This window comes from Gobio gobio, assembly GCF_949357685.1.
Source record: "Gobio gobio genome assembly, chromosome: 9".
NCBI lineage: Eukaryota > Metazoa > Chordata > Actinopteri > Cypriniformes > Gobionidae > Gobio > Gobio gobio.
Genome location: NC_137115.1, coordinates 34,010,807 through 34,017,431, shown reverse-complemented (window position 1 = coordinate 34,017,431; position 6,625 = coordinate 34,010,807).

The following is a 6,625-nucleotide window of genomic DNA, read 5'->3' as shown; positions in this document are numbered from 1 at the left end:
AGGGATGGCCAACAGAATCGGTTCTGTGGGAGACGGATAGTGGCAGTAATACCAAAGTGACCAGAGCTGGGCAGAGAATGTACATTTTTCTAGAACTCGATTTCTGAGGGTTCAGGTAAGAAGACTTTATTAGGTGGACATTCAGCTGGAATTAGGACATGAGCATTGGCCTGTTCAATTTCAGTCATGATGTCCCACTGGACGGGAGCAACAATGTAGCCTTTCATTTTCCTTCAGTATCCCGTCTGGGACTGTGGTATATTCTTAGATTTTCTCAGAACAAATTTTACCGGTCCAATCAGCGCACAAAGGGAGTGGCTGAGAACGATGACGTTGATGTCGTGCGCTAGTTTGAGTTGTAATTCAGTAATAGCGGTGGAGAAAAATGCGAGTGAAGGCATTCATTCCGTTGTGGCACCGCTGCTGAATATCCAGAAGTTAAAGCCGGAGCAAGAACAATCTTTGCTGAGTTTTGTTGGTGGCCATGATGTTGATGTTGTCCTCCCCACAGGGTTCGGGAAAAGTTTGATTTTCCAGCTTTTTCTGTTAGTGGTGATTTTATTGCCGTCCGTCTCCCACCACCCGCGAAAAAATCCCTGGCCGAATTACCTACTGTTTTAGACAAACGCCAAGGTCGTGTGGTCATTTAATTGCTGTCCGAATCAACATCTCTGAGTTTTCAAGAATATATCACTTCAACATTCACTGTTTATATCCTTTTTGACCACTGCAGAGCACCGTGCGGTTGCGCTTTGCTGTAATTTGGATGCATTTCTAGACTTGTATTTCTTTAAAAGCTGGCAAGTTTTAAAAAAAATCACCGCTCAAAAAATAAAAAGAAGAAAAGCACATAAACATTTGAAACATTGGCCGTTATTTACGGCAGCATTTATTCTTATCATACCACGCATATGACATTTTATTTACAACATACAATCATGTTACGGACCACGTGAGCAGCGCATTCCCGATCACAAAACTCTCCCCTCCACTGTGAATAAATCACAATCCGAATGCACAAGTTTTAGGTTTTATAACTGAGGTGGCGTGCACAATCTGCGCAGTTATTTTTACGGACTTCCATGTGAGAAACAGAGGCGAACGCCGCATGACATACGTCACGACCAAACCGATTGGTTATGACCGTTCCAGAGTGGCTCTGGGCAGATCAAATAGTTTTAAACTTCAACAGAGTACCCGCCTTCAAGGAAGTAAACGCTTGTCAATGGAGAGTGGCCAGACTCTCTGTACAAATTAAATGTACGAAAGTCTGGTAAGACCAGGCCAGCAACAATGAGGTTGGGAGGCAGAATTGTTTCGGAACATTGGGGCAATTGAACAAGCTCATACTATCTGGAGAGCCCATCCGCCTTTGTGTTCTTGGACCCAGGACGATAAGTGACCACAAAGTTGAAGCGGGTGAAGAACAGAGACCAGCAAGCTTGCCTGGGGTTGAGTCTTTTGCCAGTTTGTAAGTATTCCAGATTCTTATGATTAGTGAGCACTGTAAATGGATGAGTAGAACCCTCTAACCAGTGACGCCACTCTTCAAAAGCTGCCTTTATGGCCAAAAGCTCCCTGTTCCCAGCATCATAGTTCCGTTCTACTGCGTTCAGTTTTCAGGAGTAGAATGCACAAGGGTATAGTTCAAGATTCAAGATTCAAGAGTTTTATTTGTCACATACACAGTTATATACACAATATACAACTGGCAGTGAAATGTAAACAGGTCCGCTCCATGGACAGTGCAAATAACAGTTACAAGAAATTAAAATAGAAATAGAATAAAATTAGAATAAAAAGTATTAACATAAGTAGAATTATAAATAAATCAAGTAAAAGATAAAAATAGGAAATAAGATAAAAATAAAAATATAAAAAATATGTGGATATGATAAGTGAGATAAACTGTAGACTTAAAAATAAGTGGTTAACATAAAATATATAATATGTATATATAAAGAAGTATAATGTGCAAGGTTTATTACAGGTTGTTACGCAGTAACAATAGGAACGTAAAGTGCAGTGCAATTGCAGTATGTGGATGTTAATGTTAAAAAACTGTATGTTTGGGAGGTGACCCCTGTCTTTGAGATAAGATAGCCCCCAGGCCAGAGTTTGAAGCATCTACTTCAACGGTGAAGGGGAGTTTGCGATTGGGGTGATGCAAAATGGCAACAGAGACGAAACGTTGTTTGAGTTGTTCAAAAGACTGGATGGCTGCATCTGATCAGTTGAGACGGTTGGCTCCTTTCTTTATCATAGATGTTATGGAATTTCTAATAAAACATTGATAGAAGTTGGCGAACCCCAAAAAAACGGAGTTCTTTCAAAGTGGCAGGCTGTGGCCAATCAAGAACTGCCCTGAACTTGCTCTCATCCATGGCGACTCCTTTCCGGACTGATTATGTAACCCAAGAATGCAGTTGAAGTCTTGTGAAACTCGCACTTCTCCGCCTTGGCATATAGTTGATGCTGAAATAGTACAGCTGAGTACAGCTCTGATGTGTTGGATTTTTTCTTCAATAGTGTCTGAATAGATCAAGATATCATCAATGTATACAATTACAGTCTTGTGGAGCATGTCTCTGAACACGTCATTGATGAAAGACTGGAAAACGGAAGGACTGGTGAAATGGCAAAATGGCATAACCAAGTATTCATAGTGCCCAGTACTTGTAGAAAAAGCAGTCTTCCATTCATCCCACTCTCGTATCCGAATCAGATTGTACACACTGTATAGATCCAGCTTGGTGTAGTATCTGGCAGTACGAAGCTGTTCCAGTGCTGCAGGAGCCAGAGGTAGGGGATATCGTAACTTAACAGTCAACTCATTCAAAGCACGATAATCAATGCATGATCGAAGTCTGTCGTCTTTCTTGTGAATGAAGAAGAATCCTGCAGACATGGGAGATGAAGAAGGTTGTATGAAGTCCTTTGCTAATCCCTCCTTCATGGATTCGGACTCAGGCTGAGAGAGGGGGAAAATACAACCATTAGGAGCTGTTGAACCAGGAATTATGTCAATGGCACAGTCACAGGTACGATGTGGAGGCAGTCTGGAAGCTTTAGTTTTGCTGAAGGCCTCTGATAAATAAGTGTATTTCTTTGGGAGGTTAAAATCAAGGGATTTCTCTTCTGAGACGTTAATGGACTGGACCGGCAGAGGTGAGACATGGGCGAAACATTCGGGGTAACAAGACTTATTCCACTGGGCGATCTGACCCTCCCTCCAGGAGAAGTGAAGATTATGTCTGCGAAGCCAGGGTAAACTAAGGATGAAAGGTGTATGAGGTGTGGGAAGAATGTAGAATTGAATTTTCTCCGAATGAAGTATTCCAGTCTACATCAAGAGCTCTTGAGTGATGAATGAAACTTCTCCAGAGCCCAGCGGTGCTCCATCTATCGCCTCCACAGTAAGAAGAGAGGAACAAAGGATCAGAGTAATGTTGTTTTAATGCGTGAAGTCTCTAGACATAAAGTTTCCTGCGGCTCCAGAATCCAGCAAAGCCCTGGTTGAGATCTTCTGGCCATTGGCAGTGATGGGGACAGTGACACACATTTCTGGATTTAGCGCATCAATAGAGAAACTCAACAATTTCTGGGACTCCGGGTGTGGTCGTGAAGGACAGGAGTTTCTTAGATGACCAGGTTGACCACAGTACAAACATAGACGTTGAGCAAGGCGACAACCTCTTTCTTCAGTTGATAGATGAGTTAACTTGCATGGGTTCAACTTCATCTCCGACAGCAGTTACAGGGACTCAGAGTGCGTTGCGATTGTTTGGTCTTCACAATCTGATGAGGTTATCAATTTGAATGGTGAGTTCGATAAACTGATTTACGTCTCTCCCCTCATCGTGACAGGCCAATTCTGATTGCAGTTCATGATTTAATCTCCTTCTAAATAGTACTGTCAGTGTGTCATTCACCCATGATGTCTGAGCAGCGAGAGTACGAAAATTGAGAGCATAGTCAGCTGCAGTCCTTCTCCCTTGAGAGAGTTCCAGTAAACGATCGCCTGCACTCTTGCCCTCTTTGGGGGAATCAAAAAACTTCACGAAATCATTGCAAGAATACCTCCAAAGACGGAAAAGTTGTGCCTTCCTCTCTCCACACTGCCGTAATCCACTCCAATGCCTTGCCAGTGAGTAATGAACAAACAAATGCAATCTTACCAGCCTCAGTGGAATACAGCGTCGGTTGTTGATCAACAAACATTGAGCACTGAAGTACTTTGCTACTTTACATTTCGCTGGGTCTCCGTCAAACTTCTCGAGAAATGCTCAACGAGGATTCACTTCATATGGCGTCGCTGACACAGGTGCAATAGCAGCGTTAGTTGGTTTTGTTGCCATCTCTGGTGGAGAGGCGTGGAGATTTTGAAGTGCTTCCACCAATTCCTCTGTGAGAGATGTAAGGCGATTGAGCTGGTGTTGGTGTGCCGCGAGTTGACTAGACTGGGCAGACAGGGTTGCAGACAGGTCGGTTAAATCCACTAGATCGTAGTTTGGCAAAGTCTCGGTCAACAGGCAATGGTCAGATACCAGCAAACACAGCAACGTAGGACAGACACAGTCGTGGTCGATAAGCAGGCAGTAGATCAGGGCATTCGGAGAACAATCACAGATCAGTAACATAGCATATATCCAAAAGGCAGGCAGCAGAGAATCATAAACAGGGCACAAACTGGGTCACAACAGGTACTGTGGCTCAAAGGGGTAAGTTGATCCGAGTCAGTGAGTAAGTTGCACCATCTGGGAGTAAACTGACCATCTAACTGAATCTGAACCAAACCCATGTGAAATTTTAAAGATAATTTGTCTTTTAAAAAATGAATTTAATAATGAAATTTCCTTTTATAAATAGTCATATTTATTTTCTTACAGATAATTTAAAAAACATAATGCCAACCAAATGAAGTAAAAATTTCAATATCTTGAATTGTTTGCATTTCTGAAACAATAAAAAAAACAGACTAAACAGAGAATTTGATGAATAAAATTAAATAAAAACTAAATTAGAATGAATTAATTATTCTTGGCATGGTAGTTTTTCTGCAATGTCGAACATTTTACATTGTACATTGTACACTTGTACATTGTCCCTATCAAATAAACTCAAAATGAAATTATACCAGTTTATAGTTTATACTGTTTATACAGTTTATAGATTTAACTAAACCAGTGCCTTATGGCGGGGTAGGTTAAAATGCTGGCTCAATTTACCCCATATCATTTGGCTCACTTTGCCCCATTGCTGCCATCTTGGACAAAACTACTAGCTTACTAATTCAGGCTAATATTTAGCTAAATGATTTGCATGGTTTTATATATTGCTAAATCACCAATATGGAGATGAAATATGTTTAGACCTGGACAAATTTGCTTTGATGTAACATTACATCTGTTATGCTAAAATTTTACTTAAAATTTTTGCCCAAAACTGTTTTTAAAGTAAATGGGTGCATGCCTTGCACTCCTCCCATGTGCTTCTCCTTTACACAGTCAGGCAGAAATTATGGTTGGTTCCAAAATATATGGTCACATGATAATAAAAGTGTACGATTGCCAAGATAAAGGGGGTGGGTCTTACCCACAGGCTGATCTTACCCACTTTCCCCTATATCTAAGTGGTGAGAGGACAATTTCAGAACAGCACAACAGGAATCCAAATTACATGTAAAACATAAACACACTAGTACTCCAACTTTGCTGCTGTTTTTCCTCCGAAAGGCATGTTTAATCATCCCTTATTTCTGTGGCAAAAGCTAAAAGAAAAAAAAAAGAAAAAGCACGAAAATGTCATGACAGACAAAGAATCAAAATGAAGGGATTGAGAGTCTTAAGAGTGATAACAGCTTCATCTCTCTCTGTCTCTCACACACTCATTACACAAGCAGATAGTTCTCACAGCTCCGCAATTACGACTTCAGCTGTACAATTACTGCTAACAGCTGCCATGGTCTACAGCAAAACAACAACAACAAGCAATCAGACAAAAACAAGAGAGATAGATGGTATGATATGGGGTACCCAGACTATTATTTTTTCAGGGTCATAGGATAATTTTTACATAAAATTTAAAAATGAAGCACTGGTTCAAAAATGTTGAGGCAAAAAAAACAAAAAAAAAACTGAAAAGAGGACTAGATTCTTCATTTTCAGGGTTACATTAGAAATGGTCCAAAACTCTGTCTCCATCTTGTGGACATGTATTGGCCAAAAGTGCATTTAAAAGTTGATCAGTTACAGCTATGTTTTATTTTACTATGCCAAAAAAAAATCATACATTGAGCATTGACCACAACAATCAGTAATCAATATTGGTAATGACATTTATGGTTAATAATTTTGTTGATTCCCTCTTGATTTTGCAAGTGAAAAATAAATTTTTTTTTGAATGTGATCTGCACAACTTGGCATATTTCATTGTTATTACAAAAAAACATAAAATGTCTGTGTGTGTGTGTGTGTGTGTGTGTGTGTGTGTGTGTGTGTGTGTGTGTGTGTGTGTGTGTGTGTGTGTGTGTGTGTGTGTGTGTGTGTGTGTGTGTGTGTGTGTGTGTGTGTGTGTTTGTGTGTGTGTTTGTCGTGTCACCGTGGGGATCAAAATTGAGGAAACA